The 20,087-nt window shown below is 39.4% G+C and overlaps 1 long non-coding RNA gene across 1 annotated transcript; it reads right to left on the reverse strand.

Moving 5' to 3' along the window:
* Positions 1-1,727: 1,727 nt before the first annotated feature.
* On the reverse strand, positions 1,728-19,863 carry LOC146542241 (uncharacterized). The gene is made up of 3 exons (XR_014880510.1): positions 19,644-19,863; positions 6,144-6,307; positions 1,728-3,119 (listed from the first exon to the last, which is right to left on the reverse strand). It is a non-coding gene; the product is annotated as an uncharacterized LOC146542241 (long non-coding RNA).
* Positions 19,864-20,087: the final 224 nt, after the last annotated feature.

Raw genomic sequence — 20,087 nt, forward strand, 5'->3', positions numbered from 1 at the left:
ATGCTATAACATGCATTGTAATACAACGAGGCTCAGGCAATATAAATATCAATTCCTTCACACTTACTGTTTAATATGTGGTGTGTTGGAAGCAGTAGAGTTACTGGCTTAAATTTAGAGAGGAGACTGAATGTAGTACGTGGTATTTTCTTTTTCAGGAAGAAATTCAGGGCACTGAAATTAATAAAATTTTTTCTCCTGACTTCTGTGAGATTGGGATCTATTTTAAGGTTAGAGTTTCCACATTACTAGAAAACTAAAATGCCCCTTTCTCATTCTTCACCCTCCTACCTGGAGGTTTTTGGGACCTGCAATGCAGGAAGACCTATGGCTGTGCTGCAGGTACTCCAGGGAAGAACCAGTGGCTGGCAACTGCTTGTTCTTTCTGGAGCCTTGCTACCGAGGTATAAGCAAATCTATTTACTTATGATTACTTCATTCTCTCATCAGAAAGATATATGAGTAAGAATTGTTTTATATCTTGTAAAAACAGCGCTACACTTGTACATGCATGCGTAGAACTGTTAGGGATTTTACAAGATACATGGGAATGTGCGCCTGCTTATCGGAGGAGAGGAGCGAGCCCGACATTAAAAAAAAAACCACCCTCTAGCTGAGACCTTGCCTGCCAAGTTTCAGCTATGTATGCTCTGAAGCACATACTCCCACGTCCCGCTCTGAGAGGTGAATGCACTCTTTAATTTAGAGTGAAGATTTAGGATCAAATTCTGCTTTCATTTACATCATTAAAATCCTAATGAGGCTGTAAATCAGGATAAGAATATGGTTGAGGTCGATGGGGTTGGGTGGATTTAAATGATTGTAGAATTTGTCCATTTTAGGTGGAAATATAAACCAAAGACTAGCCAAAAAAGAGCACTGAAAGAAAGATAAATGCTGAAAGAAAAAGATTTCACATTCATGTTAAAATCTGAACTTCATAACAAGTATGTTGTGCTGGCCAAAAATAATTTAGAAAAGTCTGGATCTCAAATTTTAGTTAAAATATCCTCGGTAAGGTAATTAAAAATGCACTTTTATATTGAGGTTGACAATTCTCTTTAATTAAGCTGCTACTGTATTTCCCTACTTACTATATTTCCCAAAATACACCAGCTCAACTACATTTTCTATGATTTCCTTATAGTTAATAGGCTTCAGTGTTTCAGGTATTAATGCAGTGTGGGTGCCAGGGCAGTACACATGCATTATATTCACCGAGAGCTTTGGTTATGCATGAATAGAAAATTTGTTCTAGAAATGGGAGTATTTTTAATTTTGCAAAGGTGCAGTCTGAACTTACTGCTTAACATCCTCCTAGGCAATGCATTTCTAGGGTGCTGCGGTGCACCAAAGCAGCTGCCATTTCCTGAGCTGATGTTGACATGGCAGGTCACCCGTGGGGTTGACTGTATTCCACCTCTTTTTTCCAGTCTTTCTCTTTTTTCCTGGCTCTCTTTTATATCATGATTAACAGATTTCCATTATATTGTTAGTCTCAATTAATGCTGCTTTATGTGTTTCAGCACAGGAGAGCAGAGCTGCAAAGCTGGAAACGTACCCCGTCCTGTATGTCCTGTACAGGTCACTGGTTTCAGTGGCAGCCTCCACTAAGCACAGCTCAAGGAGTCAGGCTTCTGAGCTGAGCTGTAGCCAACTTATTTCTGTATTCCTTAAAAAGACATGCAGTACTTGCCAGGAAACACAAGAAAATAAAATGAGTCACTAAAACAGTAGTTGTTTTTATTGGAAATTATTAAAACAAATAGTAATGTTATCATATGTAAACTTCATTATTAACATTTCTAGAGCAAAATGATTTCTGATAATGAGTAGAGGCACAACGTCAAGAGCCATTTTGTCTTACAAATAATATTAATATGAGCTGATGCAAGTAGTGAGATTGCCTAATATAATTTTGCTGACATAAGACATGTAATGAGAATCTATGGAATATGGCATATAAACCCATTGTTTAGTGAGCAAAGCTCACATCTTCAAACTGCACAACGGCAAATCTATGATTTAATTGTGAAGCTCTTTCCTTAGAGGCAGCATTAATTCCATATGCCACTGATGTTAATTATGTTTATATTAGAGAGACATACAAACACGATTATTCTTCCTTTTCTAAAAGGTGAAAGGAGAGGTTTTAAAAAGCAAGACAAAATTCTTCATAAGATTTCAAACCCACGAGAGAATTTACAGACAAAGAATTGCAGGCAAACAGACTGGAACTTTTCTTTTTTTTCCTCTGTTACAAACATTGTGATCGCAGTTCAAGATTCTCCATATTTTTTTTTAAACAGCAGTATCTCTTTTCTTGCGTGCTTTGATCCATCTAACAAAATCACACCACATCCTAACACTGAAACATCGACTTTAAGATTGGCTTATGCAAAGGGCAGTATCTGAAGGAATGAAAATGTCAACGGATTTAAATTATATTGTTGAAATTACTTATTACCTGGAATTCTTAAGTCTCACATGGGTGATCTTCAACGCCCTTTCTGTTGTTGCTATTTAACCCAGCAGGTCATAGTTAGTAAGTGTAAAACTATGTATGCATAGACATATTTTCTAATTTGATGATTGCACAAAAAAGCATACATTACAGTACATCTTATAATTAGATTCCTAGTGAAAACATTTCCATTTCAGGGTCTAAAATATATTTTCCATGACATTTTTGAAATATTTGCTTAAAATGTGCTGTTTCTACAAACAATCCCAACAGCAAACCTATTAGTTAAAATATTCACAAAAAGTAAACAAAAGGAGCATGAACAGAGCCAAACCAAATTCAGCATTCTGTCTTGGTAAACACTTGGGAAGAACATTTTTAAAAGCGCGTTTCTCGCTTTAACTTGGAGTCCTGCTGTGATAGGCATCAAATCTTTCTAAATCATCTAAATACATTATTTACAGAATTACAAAACATAGAAATGTATGTTTGCTTCCAAGAACAACAGAAGAACTGTTATAAAAATGAAATTATTAAGGTGGCAAAGTCAAGCACTCAACAGATAGGAAGAGATGATGCAACTCTTGCCCAGGGACCTCAGCTGCTCTCTGCACACATGCTGATGCAGTCTTGCAGAACATGTAGTTATGCTATCCTTTTGAAAGAATACGTGAAAATTTAGTTCACAGAGCAGATTTAAAAGCTATGGAGTATTTATGCAACCTCATTTTTCAGTATGGTCACAGCCTTAGATGTACTACAGAATACTTTGGGCCCTGTTTTGAAAAAATAAATATTAACTTTCTCGCTGGTTTTCCTGTGACTTTTATGTTACTGTAACATCTGGAGGCACAATTATTAATTGTATTAAACAATGCATTTCCAGAAAAAGTATGAAAGAATGTCCATGTAACTCTTACTGTCATTTAACTTATTCTCTGTTTTCATTGCCATTGAGAACTCTCGCTAGCTGCCCGACTGGTGGTACCTGAATCCATACTATTCCTTTTCAGTGCTAACCCAGTTTCAGATGCTTTCTACACTGGAAATGCATACAACAGAGGTCCATGCAGTTTCCGTGTTATCTCAGCTGATCTAGGAATATCTGGAAATGCATACATCGTATTAACACTGACAACTGGGCTTTAGCCCTGCCAAGATCTATAGTCTTAAGTATTCCTTTACTTAACCACATCTGTAAGTTTGGTACACTGGCAGATGTCACAATTGGCCAAACCTGTGGTCAGAGTCACAGCAAACTGCTCTCAATCACAATGCACAATATTCTGAAACGTATGGAAGACAGTAAAGAGATGGTAATAATGTAGACTAGAATTTGACATGGAAGAAATTACTAAAACTTCTCATGAGCAATGTCATTTGGTGCTAAAAGACCTCAATATTCAAGGACTTTGATGTCTGACAGATGACACCTCTAATAGCAGGTTGCCTCCTAGTGCCATGCTAAGGTAATGACTGAGAAGGCAAAATACCAAACCACCTTCACCCACTCAGGTATTTTCTTGCAAGTCCCTCTTTTAATTTAAGAGTAAATTTCATATCATTAAATTTAATGTCCACTTTTATGAGTGGATCACCATTTTCAAATAAAGAGGAAAAATTATGTTAGATCTGTTTAAAAATAATTCACCACACACAAAAAAAGGGGTTGTTAATCATTTCTACCATTAGTTATAGATACCCTTTATTACAAGAAGTCTACCAGCTGCATTCTGCATATTTTTACCACTTAGAACTTTACTTTAGCTCATTCAACCGTTTAACTTTTAATGTAATGATCCTTTAATCTCTCTCTTTACTATGATATGTATGATGAGAAAAAGAAAGGAAAAGGGAAAAGGGAAAAGGGAAAAGGGAAAAGGGAAAGGGAAAGGGAAAAGAAGATAAGGGAAGGGAAGGGAAGGGAAGGGAAGGGAAGGGAAGGGAAGGGAAGGGAAGGGAAGGGAAAGGGAAGGGAAAGGGAAAGGGAAAGGGAAAGGGAAAGGGAAAGGGAAAGGGAAAGGGAAAGGGAAAGGGAAAGGGAAAGGGAAAGGGAAGGAAGGGAAGGGAAGGGAAGGGAAGGGAAGGGAAGGGAAGGGAAGGGAAGGGAAGGGAAGGGAAGGGAAGGGAAGGGAAGGGAAGGGAAGGGAAGGGAAGGGAGGGAAGGGAGGGAGGGAGGGGAGGGGAGGGGAGGGGAGGGGAGGGGAGGGGAGGGGAGGGGAGGGGAGGAGGGAAGGGAAAGGGAAAGGGAAAGGGAAAGGGAAAGGGAAAGGGAAAGGGAAAGGGAAGGGGAAGGGAAGGGGAAGGGGAAGGGGAAGGGAAGGGAAAGGGAAAGGGAAAGGGAAAGGAAGGGAAGGAAAGGGAAGGAAAGGGAAGGAAAGGGAAGGAAAGGGAAGGAAAGGGAAGGAAAGAAAAAAAAGAAAAGAAAAGAAAAGAAAAGAAAAGAAAAGAAAAGAAAAGAAAAGAAAAGAAAAGAAAAGAAAAAGAAAAGAAAAGAAAAGAAAAGAAAAGAAAAGAAAGAAAGAAAAGAAAAGAAAAGAAAAGAAAAGAAAAGAAAAGGAAGAAAATATTTGTCCTAGGTCCTTTCATTTTTCTTTGAGCCTAAGGATGTCTTTTGGAAGCACAGCTCCTCCATCTTCTTTCCAGAAATGACATACATAATCTATACTTCTCTGTGCTTGCTTGGCAGGAGTAAAACAATTTTTTTATCTCCCACCCTTCAGATCCTTCACTAAGAACAGTCAAGTGAATTTCACACCTCACACAATTGCAAAGAAATTACAGGCACATTGAGAACACTTCACTCAATTTGCTTCCAGGATAATGTATTTTTGGTTAAGAAGTAAAATTTACAGTATATAAACCCTATCTTTGCAAATGAAATGTAGCAGCATAAGGGAACATTATATACATAAGAGAATATGATGTGAGTACTATTTTTATCTGATATTATATGGGTTGCTCCAAAAGTAATGCCTTCCATTTTATGATGTCAGCCTACAACATCAGAGGCAGATGTTGGTGGAATGGCAGTAGAGGGTGAACCTTCCCATTACATGTTGGTGCCACGTGACAGATGGCAGCAGAGGGGCAGTCCAACAGAATGGCGTCTGACTTGGAAGTGCTTTTGAAGCAAAGGTGTGTCACTGAATTTCTCCGTGAGAAAGAAAATAGCACCTACTGACATTCATTGGTGCTTGCTGAATGTTTAAGTAGACCAACCAGTGGATGTGAGGACAGTCAGGTGGTGACTGGTGTGTTCTAGCAGTATTGACAGTGGTAGTGGGTCCCTCCACTGGATCACTGTTACAAATGCAGCATGCAGGCTCTTGTACATTGGTGGTTGAAACCTACAGCTGATGGTGGTGATTGTTGAAAAACAGTGTTCCATATCTGAAAATCTACTCTATTAAATGGTGTTATTGTGCTCCTTGTATGTATTGTAGTTTCCATGGGAATAAATAGGAGGCATTACTTTTGGAACAACCTACATATAAAGGGAACTTCAAACATCTGTTTGACAAAATGTAAGAGAGTGTTCAGTGTGGTATCTGGCAGCTGCAGCCATAGACAAATGAGATGGAATTGCTTCCAACTGGATGACCATGTAGGAAACCAATGCAGACGTGCGCACACGAAAAAGGGGCACAAGGCAAGCAGTGTTCTACCTACTCCTTACCTGGGCTTACACATGGATCCCTGCAGTGGGTGCAAAGTCTCCATATGCCAGAAGTAAAGAGGAAAGCACAGTGAGCTGTAAGAATCAAGGTACATGTTGCATGCCCAGATGGCAGAACCTGCTCTGCTCACACAGCTCTCCTGAGCAAGGGGCAGGAAGGAGCCCTGAGGAAAGAAAAGGCAGGAATATTAAAGACTAAAAAACTCACAGAACTTGCTTGCAGAAGTGATTGAGTTCCCTGTCTCATTCCAACCAATCCATGTACCCTTTGTGGTACCTCAATGTCAGTGCAATGCTACTTCCTGCACAAGCAGCTGTGAAAAAAAACATATCGTGAATGTCACAAATAAAGAATGGCTTTCAATGTGAGAAAAAATTCTCTCTCATCAGATCCCCAACAGATGAGCTCCTTTTGTCTCAGAACTATGAATAGTGCAACAAGAAATGGGAACCATGAGTATCCATGGGAATTAATGCTTATCTTCAGATGGTCAAAACCAATCACAGTTTCAGTTTTCAGCTAAATATGAGTGAAGAGTTCCCAAAGTTCAGGTCTTTAAAAACTCTAGAGAAAGAAGTTTGACTTGCTCCCACAGGGTTCATTATTTCCCACATAAATGTAACACGTTTTTTCTATATGCTTGTATTGTAACGTCACCAGTTTTTGCTGTATATTTGAAATATTGTAATATTTAATAACAGTTCATGACAGAGTTCTTTTTAAAATGTACAACAGTTACAGCATTCAGACATACTACAAACTTCATTTGAATGAGAAATATTGTTCAAGTTTATGATTCACTTGCATTACTGAAATTGTATTTTACTGTCATTATCAAAATTATATTATTTAAGTACTGCACAATTCCAATGCCAAATTATCTTTTCACTGAAAAATTCCGTGTGGTCAATTACAGCGTATTAAGATCCCAAACACCATTTTCATATTACATTACAAACATTTTTGTGCATTGTTTTTTGCCATAGCTTTTCTGTTTAATCAGATCAACCTCACAGTTGAGATTTACAAAACTGGTCTGAATTGGGAAGAATAAATAAGGGATAATGATACTGGGATCTGTTATGCTAAATATACGTGCTTATCATCTGTGTTTAGTATCATTGTGTTTTTATATATTTTTTTTGCTAATTTTCCAGGATCAGGATATTGCAGGGATTTTAGTATTCATGGATAAGGTTATTGTATTAGGGTGACAGTGTCTGACATAGAGGAAATGCAGTAAAAAGCTGCTGTGTAGAGTTGTGTTTTCCAGCAGACATGCTGCTTACTCTGTGAGGGCTCAATGCAGCAAGAAGAGCTAGGCCTAGGAAAGGGGATTGCTTTATTTGTTTGAATTCATGGGTGGCTCTTAGTGCTCTGGGTCAGTTATTAATGAGGGAAAGAAGGTTAATGGAAATGAGAGATGTTGACAGTCCAGCATCCATCTTTGTGTGAAATCCATATAATATCAGATAAAAATAGTACTCACATCATGCTGATTACAAAATCAGATGCTTTTCAAACACGTCTGATTTTAACAGGACATTTTTTAATAGATGACACAGAAGAATGTAGCTACCAAAAATAAACAAAATAACCCCACACAAATTATAGATTAATGTGACAAATTTTACTTGTTATAAGTAAATGCTAATCTAATCAAAGCTGATGTTATTTCTGAACAACATGGAGCTGCCCTTGTCATAAAGGATATCCAGGCTGCAGAGGTGAGTTTCATCCCTGTTCACTTGCCAGGCAGTTGTGCATGCAATCTAAGATAGTGCTTGGACTTCCAGGATGAGCATTTCTCCTCATCTGTCAACTTTTGTCGAATGCACATTACAGAAAGAGCTGCACCATGTGGTCAGGGAAGGACCACGTTTAATGCCAGGAAACTAGGTGGGAGAAACATACTAAACTCATCTCTTTGAACAAGCAGCCAAAGGTACATCTTCATTAGTGTACTGCAGGGAAGGGTACACAGAGCAACTGTTTGTCTTGTTGCTGATGACCCAACGTACACTGATATTTTGGGGGGACTTCACATAAGACTAACTCAAATCTGATCCCCCAAGCTTACTGGTCAATTGAAACAAGTTAAGTGGGCTCCTAGTTTATGTCTTTCACAAAATTATGGAACCACTAAGGTCGGAAAAGACCTCTAAGATCATCTAGTCCAGCAGCCAACTCATACCCACCATGCCCACTAGATCATGTCCCTCAGTGCCACATCTACCTTCTTCTTGAACACCTCCAGGGACAGTGACTCCACCACCTCCCTGCACAGCCTGTTCCCATGTCCGACCACTTAGTTTCCGAGAAGAAATCATTCCTGAGATCCAATCTGGGTTAGCTTAGTCCAAAAGGAGTCCAATCTGCATGCTTCATAATACAAACAGAAGAGCAGTAACTTAAGATAATTAGTAGATGCACTTCAAGAGCAAACCAATTTGAACTAAAAGAGATAATGAAGATACATCACTCTTCTAGCCATTCTTTAGCACTATTTTACCTCTTAGTTTTCTGTGCTACCTCACGTCTGAAAAAGAGAGATGGGCTGGAATAAAGAAGTGATATTCTTCAGTTGATAAGTAAATGCCACCTGAAAATATTCGGCTTGAGCAGAGGATTCCTGGAGAAATGCATAACTGCAAAAGCAACGGAATGTTTACTTTTATCCTGCTAAAGAAATAGGTCTTAATGGTCACCTGAGAGCTGAACCTCCATTTGCCATACACCCACATCACAGTGGAGTGGGAAGGACAAATAGGGATAGTAATGATGGACGCAGAACATGCAGTAGTTTCACATTTTTCATCTTGATAAATGCGATCTCTGGGCATTTGCTGAGAAATGAATATAACTAATAGCAAAGGAAATGCACACACAAATCTACAAAGATTAATTACTAGTACATAATAGAAAACCTGCAAAATCCAGGATTTAGAGAAAAAAAGTTTTTTGCAGGGCTACTTGGATATAGTTAAAGCTCTACTGGCAAAATCATTTCTTTGCAAGGGAGTCCCACATATCTATGCCATAGGAATTAATTCTGCTTCTCCAGAACAGAGTAGGGAAGCACACTGCAGCAGGGTTGGGAACATATTTGTGATGTACTACATAATATCCATACACTCCTTCTTTTCATTAGTATTCCTAATTTTATTTATTGTCAGTGTTATCGTTAGCATGACTGTTTTACCATAAAATCTCTATCACAGAGTGTGCATTTCTGTATGGAAGAAGACAAAAAGAGGGCTCTTGTTCCAAAAACTTTACAAACTGGCAATGGTACAGCAACAATTGAGATATGGGGCTCCGTGCTGCTGTGTATTGATGCATTCAGGTTTTAGCCCTTTAGCCATAAGTACCACACAAATCAACTTGCCTTGGGAGTGTCCCATCGCGGTGCTCTTTTAATTAGAGACTGGACAGAGGAGAAGGAACTTTTCTACACTTTCCTCTGGAGCATCAGAGACCAAATCCCTGAGCTTAACTTTTTAAACTAGCAGAACAAATGTGACAAAAATTGTTTGCATGAAGATCATTGGAAATAAATGATGTCTTAATTCTAAACACAATGCAATCTCTTAATAAAAATTTAGAGAAAACTATGTAGAAAATAACCACTTTTAATATACATAAGAAGTATTTAACTTCTGGTAATTTAGGACACAGTGCAGTCCAACAATCCAAAAAGCTCAAATTATACATAATAAATGATTATTGGGAAAGAAGTATCATGTTATCTGTCTTGTGCGCAGAAAATTATAAAGCTATTCTAAAGCACAGATGTTGAGCTCTTCATCAAAGAAATTACTTACAATAATTTTAATACAAGTTTTTATATAGCTGTGAGGATGTATGCCTGATAGATGATAAAATATTTTTATAAGATCAAATGTTATTTAAAAATTCATACTACTGTATGTCTTGAAATTATACTGACGAATCTTTTCATTTTTCTCTGCTCTTCAGTACTGCATAGGCTCAATACTGCAGTCTTTACAAGCAAAAATACCATGCATGGATTGCCTATATGATGACATAATGGGGGGTGCAACAGCAGCCTCCAAACAGCAAAGATCACAGTGAACTCTTGCTTCCTTAATTGAAGCCAGTGTGAATTTTGCTTGACTAAGAAGGTTAGGGCTGGGTCCCTGAGAAAAAAAAGAAGATAATGAGATATAACTAGGAGTAATGGGGTGATATGAAGACATGGAAAATGTAGGTTGAATATCATTAAAATCTTCCTGACAGTGAGCTCTATTATCCCAGTGAATAATCTCATTGACTTCAATGGGAGAACTGCCAGAGTAAGATCTGAGTAAAGGCTGGAGAAGCCTTGGTCCCTATCCAAAGCCCACTGACATCACCAGAGATACTTCCACCAACTTCAGTGAGCTTTGGATCGGGCCCAGTGGAGGTATATTTGCCTGAACCAGCTTAACTCCCAACACTTTTTATAATTGTTGCAAACAGTTCTGAGACACATCCAAATATGGGCAACACATGCCATTATTGGTTCATTTAAACATAGCTTAATGGTCAATTGGAGAGGCATCTTTCATGAAGTATAAATGTAAAGAAGCTGCTAAAGTCCATTGCACAATCAAGTAATCCACAGAACAGATGCTACTGTGAAGAACACAGGTACGCAGTAAGGCCGTACTGCATTGCCAACGGGAGCTTATATGCTTAAAGCAAAGGAGGCAATGGAGGTTGGGTTGAATTAGAAATCTCTTGGTTTTGCTTTTATGTCTACAAATGGAGTGGGCAGAGAAGTAGGGAGACTAAGAGCGGGGAAGGACCCTGGGACACGGTGCCAGGGATACTCACAGAGCAGTGCACAGGAAAAGTCAAGAAACAACCTTTTTTTCCATTCGTCTTGTGTACACACTTGGTAAATAAACGGGATTATGTTGGAGTTGCCAGCTCCCACATCCGTTTCCCTCCTCACAGGCAAATCTTGCAGGATTACAAACTTTAGCCACTACCTGATTCAAGAAAGGCAGCAGACTAAATAATTGTGGCTTATGGTTCTATACATAAAATTTGTGGATACCAGAGACGAAATAGGTTTTAATAACGACTCTCACTGAACATCAGTAAAGTGTCACAAATACAGAAAAATAAAATTTTGTAACAGCAAACATGCTTTTGTCCTTCAGTGAATTCCCTGCACCTGGGCATTTTTCCCAGCACATCGTACTGCTCTCCAGCCTATCCATATATTTCTACCCTCTGCAGCAGACTGGCAATTACTTACTTGAAGGTTTCTGTTTCTCAGTAATGTTTCTATTAGCTCATTGCTTGAGTCATTGATGGGAGAGGGGAAAGGAAGCAAGGAAGAAGGCCTAAAGCTCATCAATTTTTTATTCATTAATACATATACCACAGTCAATGAGAAGGAGCAGTAGAAATCTGCAGCACTCATATGAGACTAATATAACCAGATTAAATAAAACCGCTGCATTTGCACAGGTAAATTTATTAAAACCTCAGAATCAGTATGGGAAAAAATGAACATATAACTTCTTAAATTTTAACTTGCATCACTCACTGGGATGTAACAGATTTGGAAACACTTTACAGTAGTTCCTGTATGTTGCTCTGATTACTCTAACATTTTATCATTATGTTAGTTTAACCCAAAGGAAAATAACTAGAGAAAAACAAAACAAAACAAAACAGGCAGCTGAAGACATCATCTCTCCACTCTACCTTAAAGTGGGTCAGTTCCATAAGCCATAGGAAATACATGGGCTATCATCCTTTGGTGAAGGTTCAGTTACAGACGTAGCATCCTATATTTCTGGTTTGTCCAGTTTCATTCTGGAAAAGTCCAGTGGTGAAGATATGATCCTAGGGTATCTGTCCCAGTGTTCCTCTGACCTTACTGCTATTTTCTTAATACCTAGTCTATACCTCCCTAACTGGAGTTTAATCATAGAATCAGAATGGCCTGGGTTGAAAAGGACCACAATGATCATCCAGTTTCAACCCCCTTGCTATGTGCAGGGTTACCAGACCAGGCTGCCAAGAGCCACATCCAGCCTGGCCTTGAATACCTCCAGGGATGGGGAATCCACAACCTCTTTGGGCAACCTGTTCCAGTGCATCACCACGCTGAGTGAAAAACTTTCTCCTAATATCTAACCTAAACCTCCCCTGTCTTAATTTAAAGACACTCACTGTCACTATCCACTCTCATAAACAGTCTTTTCCCTTTCTAATCTACTGACAAATATGGAAAGGAATGGATTCCTGAACAGCTACTTTTGAGGCGTTTGAAGTCTCTAACTATATTTCTATCTTCTTCTATGCAGAGTACGCAACCCATTTCCTCTACTTTTTTCTTCAGAGATAGTATTTCCAAGACCTCATTCTTACTGCTCTTCTCTGTATTCCTTCTACATAATCATCAAGTGGTGGAGCACCCATAAAGCAAAAGGGGCACTCTGCACATCCTACAGAATACCCTTCCAGACACACATCCATTAACGATGCTTGCCTCTGTATCAGTCTGAGGATTTTGAGCCTCCTAAACTTCATTTTACTACATCTTTATTTCTTCCTGCAGTACATCTGTCCTTACTCTATGTAGCTGTGTTACTGCCTGTAAGTGAAATTTTGCAGCTATCCTTATTTCTCAGATTTTCTTGTATTTTTTAAACAAAATATTGAATTATAACCTTGTCCTTGAACTTGACTGCAGCTGCCCTACATTTGCTGTTCTCTTTAGATTCAAAAACATTTTCTATTCTGTCATCTAAGTAATCACTGAGACTGTTCCATAGCATTAGACCAGAAAAGACCCTTGTGAAACCCCATAGGTGTCCCTGATTTGGTAAAGAATCTCTGATACCTTTTTCTCTCAAAAAACATTTTCTGTAAGCTGTTTACCACATAACAGCAGTTTCATGTAGCCATGTTTACACATGGGAATTATATGACACAGTGACAAAAACTCACCAAAATGTGATGATATCTACTGCTTCTTCCTACTCTTGATGCCCATTACTCATTCATGGAAGAAAATTAGATTGGCTTGACGTGATTTGTTCTTGACAAATTATGTTGTTTGCTACTTTTCTCTTTGTTATCTTTTAGAGACCCATAAGTAGTTGAATGAATCCACGACTTCCAAGACTGAAGTTATGATGGCTGAACTTTGCGGATTTTTGCCTCACTCACTGGTTTCCCCTTTATCAGCAGTACAGAACTTCAGCCATCCATCATGGGCTCTCAGGAGTAACCAGTAGTAATATTGCTACTTACTGTGGCTTGATCTCCATGTAATGCTTAGCCTGAATTGTATGAGATGCAGATAATTTGGATGCATCTCATGGTGTTAAGGTTTCTATGATTTTCTCCTCAGCCAACTGTAGTCTCAGTTCTCACCTCTATATTTAGTATTAATTACTTGTGTTGTTTAATCATGGGCTTTGTTGTTGTCTTTCAGCTGGAAATAGAAAAAGCATTGGCCTTTTTAGTATCGGTATCTTCTCTCTTTTGATAAGCAGACTAAACTTCTCCTTGATTTTCTTCCTTCCCACCACAGTATCTTCCGAATACACTCCTGCTACACTTTGTGTTCCTTATTAGCTGCCTTTTTTTTGGTTGTTGTTTTGGTCCTTTTAATTCACTCCCATGTCTTTATATTTTTACATATATATACACACACATACATATACCTGCAGATGTTCCTGTTCATTGCAGGGGAGTTGGATTAGATGACCTTTAAATGTCCCTCACAACTCAAATGATTTTATGATTATATGAAGTCATGATTTAGCTACATTTGTTTCTTAATATACTTCCACACTGGAAGAGTCTACAGTTCTGCTTTTATAATATTTTTTTAAATAATCTGCCAGATCTATAGGATATATCAGACTTATAAAGTCTTTCCAATTCCGTGAATTTATTAAATAATTCATTTTTAAAATCTGTTGTTTTGTTTTTTTTTTTCTGCCTGGAGAACAGTTACTGGTCAGTCTCACCCAACGTGACACACCTTCATGTTCTCAACGAGTTTCAGCTGGTTGGCTTGAAAAAAATCCACAACTGCTTACCTTCTTCTCTTTCTTTTCTTTCCCGAAAGCTATATAAAATTATTTCCAATACATTACATTTCTAGAATTTGCTTGTCTCCTATTTTCCTGGTTTCCTACCACATGACCAGAGGAGTTAAATTTCTGCATTTCACAAAGCCTGGTGCTTTCAAAGAATTTCATCAGCTTTCAAAAACTTCACTCACTTAATCTTCATGGTTCAGTGGCATACAAAGGTCTGCACTGTGACAATGCCCTCATTTTTTTCCTGCTACTTTTACCCACAGACTTATAACCCATCTCTCTTCTTTCTCACCCTGGGCCTTAGAACAAGAGTTGCATGATCCAGAAGTGCAATAAAACACTACCTCTCTTTTGCTCTCCCTACTCTTCCCGACAAAGTTATACCCTTACATATTAATATTCTAGTCATGTTAATTACTTGAACAAGTGCCTGCTATGCCAATTAACTTGCAGTTTTGAGCACACACTGAGACTTTCAGAGCTTCCTGTTAATCCCTGCACTTTTTGCTGTACCAAATTCTAAGATATTGAGTAGAGGGCTGCATTCTCCTTCTCGAGTCTCCTATGAATCCATCAGGAATATCCATTCCTATTCTACTTCCACGTCTTTTAGCTGAACTTTTTTTCTAACACATGGACTCTTGTTACAAATTCTCATGATTTCTGATACAATGTCTGCATAACTGAGGTTGCAAGCCTATGCTATCACAATTAACAAAGACAAATTTTAACGTTTTTAAATAATGTTCCTCCTCTCCTCCTAATCTGCAGGTGCTCTAAAGCAGGAATGGAAAGGGTTGGCTACCACAGACCAAGCAAACTTGGTAAGTATCTTGGAAAGCAGCCTTTGCATGGAAGAATTTGTTCAAGGGGACCAGACTGAGATACAGATGAATGTCTGGACCACAATCAGGAAGGACCGAGGTCTAGATAAGATAAATAGGCATGTAGAGTGCTTTTTGGAGGCCTTTCTTATCCACCACTAAGTAAATACTTTTTGCTCAACTGCTGGATATTGCAATGGCAAAAGGGAAATCTGAAGCACCCGTTTGCCTGAGGTCACAGAGATATCATTAAAATAATGCAATTTTACCAAATGTCATCAAGAACTCTATTGAAAAAAAAATATAAATTAGTTCCAAGGGCAACCTCTGGGTGCTCCTTGGAATGTTTGTTAAACTAAGGCCCATTTCTGAGTAATTTTAAATGTGAACATTTCTTCTATTTAGTAGTATTATAATTCCCTGGGTTACTGAAGCTCCGCTGATCCTTAGAGAAGCTATTAAGAAAAATTTGGTGGGATTTAGGAGAGTCTTTCAGCATCTTGTGAAAGCAAATTTTCCACCAGATGTTTGTAAAGAAAGAAAGAAAAAAAAAAAGCATATTTTGATTCCATTGAATCATCAGCTGCATCAAAATCTTTGTCTTTAAGTGCTTTCTGTGGATAAAATATTAAGAGGAACTTTCATTAATTAATTTTTTTTTTATTTTTTTTCTTTAGATGAGAGGGTCTAGATTTGGAAGCTTTTGCAGGAAATCTTCTAAAAATCTGGGAGAAAGGATCCTATTTTCTGAGATTTTTGCAGAACTACCAGCTAGAGAATGGCGGTGTTTTTCAGATTAGCAGAAGATGCTGTTTATAATGCAGAAATCTCACTGTCACAAAATTATGTGAAAAATATCAAAATAATATATTTTAATGCCACTGATAATTGCCGTCACTTAGCAAAAGCAAATCATATTTATGTGGAAGAATTTTCTTTCTCTCTCAGGCTTTACTGAAGCATGATTTTCAAACTCTCTGCGATGATCACATGCATAATTGCTTCTGTTGCTGTTTTTCAGTACTTCCAGTTTATGCTACATTTCTAATGAAAACTGATACATTGCAGTCACCAGGAGTAAGCCATTTACAATCAATTTCCATACAAGCCATCTGAAATAATGCAGCGATCACTTGCCCAACATTCAAAATGACATGGGGATGGCTCAGACAGGGCCCGAACGTTGGAGCTCTTGCCCCCAAGTATCTTGCAGGGATCCTGGGCCAGGTCTGCACTTTCAGTGGCAGAGCTGCAGGAGCAGACATTGTACCCCTCCAGCTGCTTCATCCCCCCCTTGTGCTGCCCACGGCCAGGCAAACAGCTGTGCAAGCACAATGCGGCGGGCGGTGCGCAATGAAGAATGGGGATCAGGAGGGATGCTTAAACCATGAGGAAAATACATGTGGTGGCAGTACAAAGCACGTAAGTACCTTGAAGTGCTATCTCTACGCAGTCCGACAGCACAATTACTCTGTTGCACCTGGATATCCATTTTGCCATCTTCTCTTGAGGAGATAGCCTCAGGAGAATGGAAAAACAACACACCAATTGGCCAGCTGTGCCTTCTTTGCTGTACCAATCGGTGGTGGGGACTGATTTCAGCCCAAAAGAACAGACAAAATTTCAACCTCTGGATCCAGCTACAGAACCAAAGACAGCAGAAGACAAATCTCCTACAGACACAAGAGCAAGATGGTGTTGGTGGAATGATATGGGAGCACTGAGCATGCAGCACTCGTTTAGTGGTGAGAGGTGGATTTAAAATGTGCTGCCTCTTCCATGGTAACTGCTTGTGTGTGCATGAGGATAAAGCAAGGTAACTCAAGGCAGACTAGCCCTCCTTGTATGCATGCATACTGTCTTGTAAATTCACATGCCAGCTTACCATGCAGCAGCTTGACCATGTGTTGTGTCCTAGGGGAATCAGGCTGAACAGTGTCACAAAGGAAGTGAGAACATCACTTTCCCAAAACAGAGATGAATGACTTCTTAGCCACAAAAATAAAGGCTTTGTAAAAAAAGATCCTGCTGCGAAAATAAATGTTTTGATGGATATAAAGTGGGTAAATTCCAGTCCTTTGGTTTGAGAAATACAAGTCAGGAGTACCAACAAATGCAATTGCAAGAATATGTGTCCTTGGTATTCCAAAGATGAAAGTAACTACACAGTTTGAAACAATTTGTTAATTTGCAATTTCTTCTTAGCTCAAAACAAACTTAGGTGTATTGTTTAAGGATTCAGTCTCCTCCTCTTTTCAGGTCTTCTGTATCATTAGCTGCTAGAATCAGACATTTCCAGTACAATTTTAAGGAACTCCCAGAAAAGATCCACAGTAATCAGCCTGGTATCTGTCTTTATCTCAGCAGTCCTTTCAGATTTAATGATGATCTGGAACATGAGGTTTTCCATCTCTTTCTGTACTTGTTTGTTTGAGTATTATGGTTTTGAATATTCTTGCCACTCATGAAAAACACTGCTTTTCTGTGTAACTTGAGAACTACTTGATCTCAGATTTCTACTGTGGCAATGTGTTCTCTCATCTAAAATAATCTGGTTTAATAAAACATAAAGCAATCTTTGTGCCGACAGAAGTGCCCAAAATATTGGCTCCTGCCAGTGTGTCAACAACATCATATATCTTTTGGAAACACTGAATTAAAATGATTTTTAGTTATGAATAACTTGTAGGGCAGAAAAGCATAAAAATAAATATCTGAAAGGGGTCCCATGCCCTCCTCCCTTCCCCATAACTTTTCAGTTATTCTATGCAAGTTCCTAAAGGTGTAACTTCAGACATTAGACAGAGTATATGCAGTCTACTGATTCTTCAAAAATATACCATTCTGACTCTGCAAAGGGAGCTGCCCAGCCATAGAATGCTCCACAGGCTTCTGTAGGACAAAGGCTTCTTCCAGCCTTACTAAAAAGCCACAGCAAACAGCTCCTCCAAATGCAGAATTAAAGCTATGCATGTCATAGCTTGTCTCTCTACAGACTGTGGCCAAAACCACTCTTTCTTTCCAGATCCCATTTGATCTAGAAGCAAATTCCTGGGTTTTTTTAATAATTTTTAATATGTCAGAGCATCACGCTGAGAGACTAAGCATTTTGAAGTAGGTGTTTCTTCTCATGACCTTCTGGATCCTTGGAGATGATAGTCTGGAGCTTCTTTGAGTTTGTGGACCAACTTCTTTGTCTGAACTCCAGGTAGCCCCGTGTTATTTATGCTTAATAAAAATTATGACACACAGCTAACATTTGGAAAATACTTGCAGGAAAAAAGAAGGTGGCTGAAAAAAGGTGGCTGAAAAACTCAGGATGCTAATTCTCATGAACTACAACTTGAATGCTTGAAATAAGTTTCTCAAAAAGGAAAACCACACCTACCAATTTTTCTGAGGTTGTAGAAAAGCTTGGGAAAAAAAAAAAAAGAAAGAAGAAAGAGATGTAATGCAGCTTTGCATAGGATGCAACAGAAAAGATTTGGCTCAGAAAAAGTTCATGGTTAGTATAACAAAATACATCCATGTTCTTCATCAGAATTATAGGATTAAATAAGGAGGTTGAATTATGGCAAATGGAAATTACTGTTTGACGGGTAAGTGTTAGAGGCACACAGATAGCTCTGGGTGCCATATGTGAAAGCATGGTCTCACTAAAGTCAATGGGAATTTTTCAACATCTGGATTTCTTGCCAGCTACTCTTCAGAAAGAGGAGAGTTAATGTTGGTATATGAGTGTGTGTGTGTGTGCGCACCTAATCGAAGTGTTATCTTTTTTAGATAGCAAAAAATCATGTATTAATTAGCAGCAAGCAGTGCAGTTGGGCAAGGAACTGTGTGGAGGATACAGCTGAAAGAGCGAAGTGGACCAGCCTAGAAAAAACAGCAACCGGAGCAGGGCTCACAGAACATTATAAAGCAGTAGGCTGGAATAGTGCACCATCCTGGACAGGGAATTAAGGAAGAAATTAAATAGGCCAGCTTGCCAGGAGGCATTGCAGCTTACTGGACAGCTCTGCTTTTAATGAGCCTCCAGCAAGCCATGTTTGCAGGATGTCAATAGTACTCACGTTTGTATTTATTTTATTTATGAAAAGGCATCTCTGTGGCAATGGCAAACGCGGAAATATTCTAAAGATACATAAGAGTCAATGCAACCTCTTTGCATGATGAGGCTGTGTCAGAACTTAGTAAAATCTGGCAGTAAGGGGTGGCTGATGCCATGATGAAGTGTTGGGGTGTAACTCTGCAGATAGCAGGATGGATCTGGCAGACACAAGATGTACGCAGGTAGCCTCGTCCATAGAGGGCAAACCAGAGCGATGCAATGTTGCTACTTCCCAACACTGCCCAACTCCTCCAGAAGTACGCCCAGATGTAGAGCTCTTACATCCCCAATGTGTGGTCAAAAGGCCCCTCTGCTGAATCAGCGGGAGCTGCCAGTTATCGCCCATTTCCTAAATTCAAGACGTGAGCCTGCACGATAACATCCGCTTCTGACACCCAACCGCTCCTCTTCCGCTGAGAACCCGCACAGCTGCCCACCTCAAAGCCCCCTCGGGCCCACCGCGCCCTGACAAACTTCGCCCACCTCCTTAAGAAGACCTGAGACCTGCCTGCGGGACCAGGGTCACGGAAGGCCGCGATGAAGGACGGGCTCTGAGGGGCCCACGTTTCGCTTCCGATTCGCCGTGACCTCTCCAGCCCCCTGTGCCCCGGCCGCGGCCGGGCGGCGTGTGCCGAGCAGGCGCCCCGGAGCCCGGGCGGGCAGGAGCCGCGCTCAGGTTCCCACTTCGTCTTGGCAGGGCACCGCCATCAGACGGAGGGGGAGGAAGAAACATTAACTCCAGCAGCTGTTTCTTGACCCCGGCTGTCAGCCTGCCTAAGAATACGGTTGTTTTTTTTTTTTCTTTTTTTTCCTTTTTTTTTTTTTGTGTGTGTGTGTGTATGCGTGTGTTTTATTTTCTGGTGCGTGTGTGTGTGTGTGTGTTTTGCACACTACCCGAGCCTCTCCGGGGGACCGAGTTTCGGCGGT

This window comes from Meleagris gallopavo, chromosome Z (genome assembly GCF_905368555.1).
Source record: "Meleagris gallopavo chromosome Z, MGAL_WU_HG_1.1, whole genome shotgun sequence".
In the NCBI taxonomy this organism is placed as follows: domain Eukaryota; kingdom Metazoa; phylum Chordata; class Aves; order Galliformes; family Phasianidae; genus Meleagris; species Meleagris gallopavo.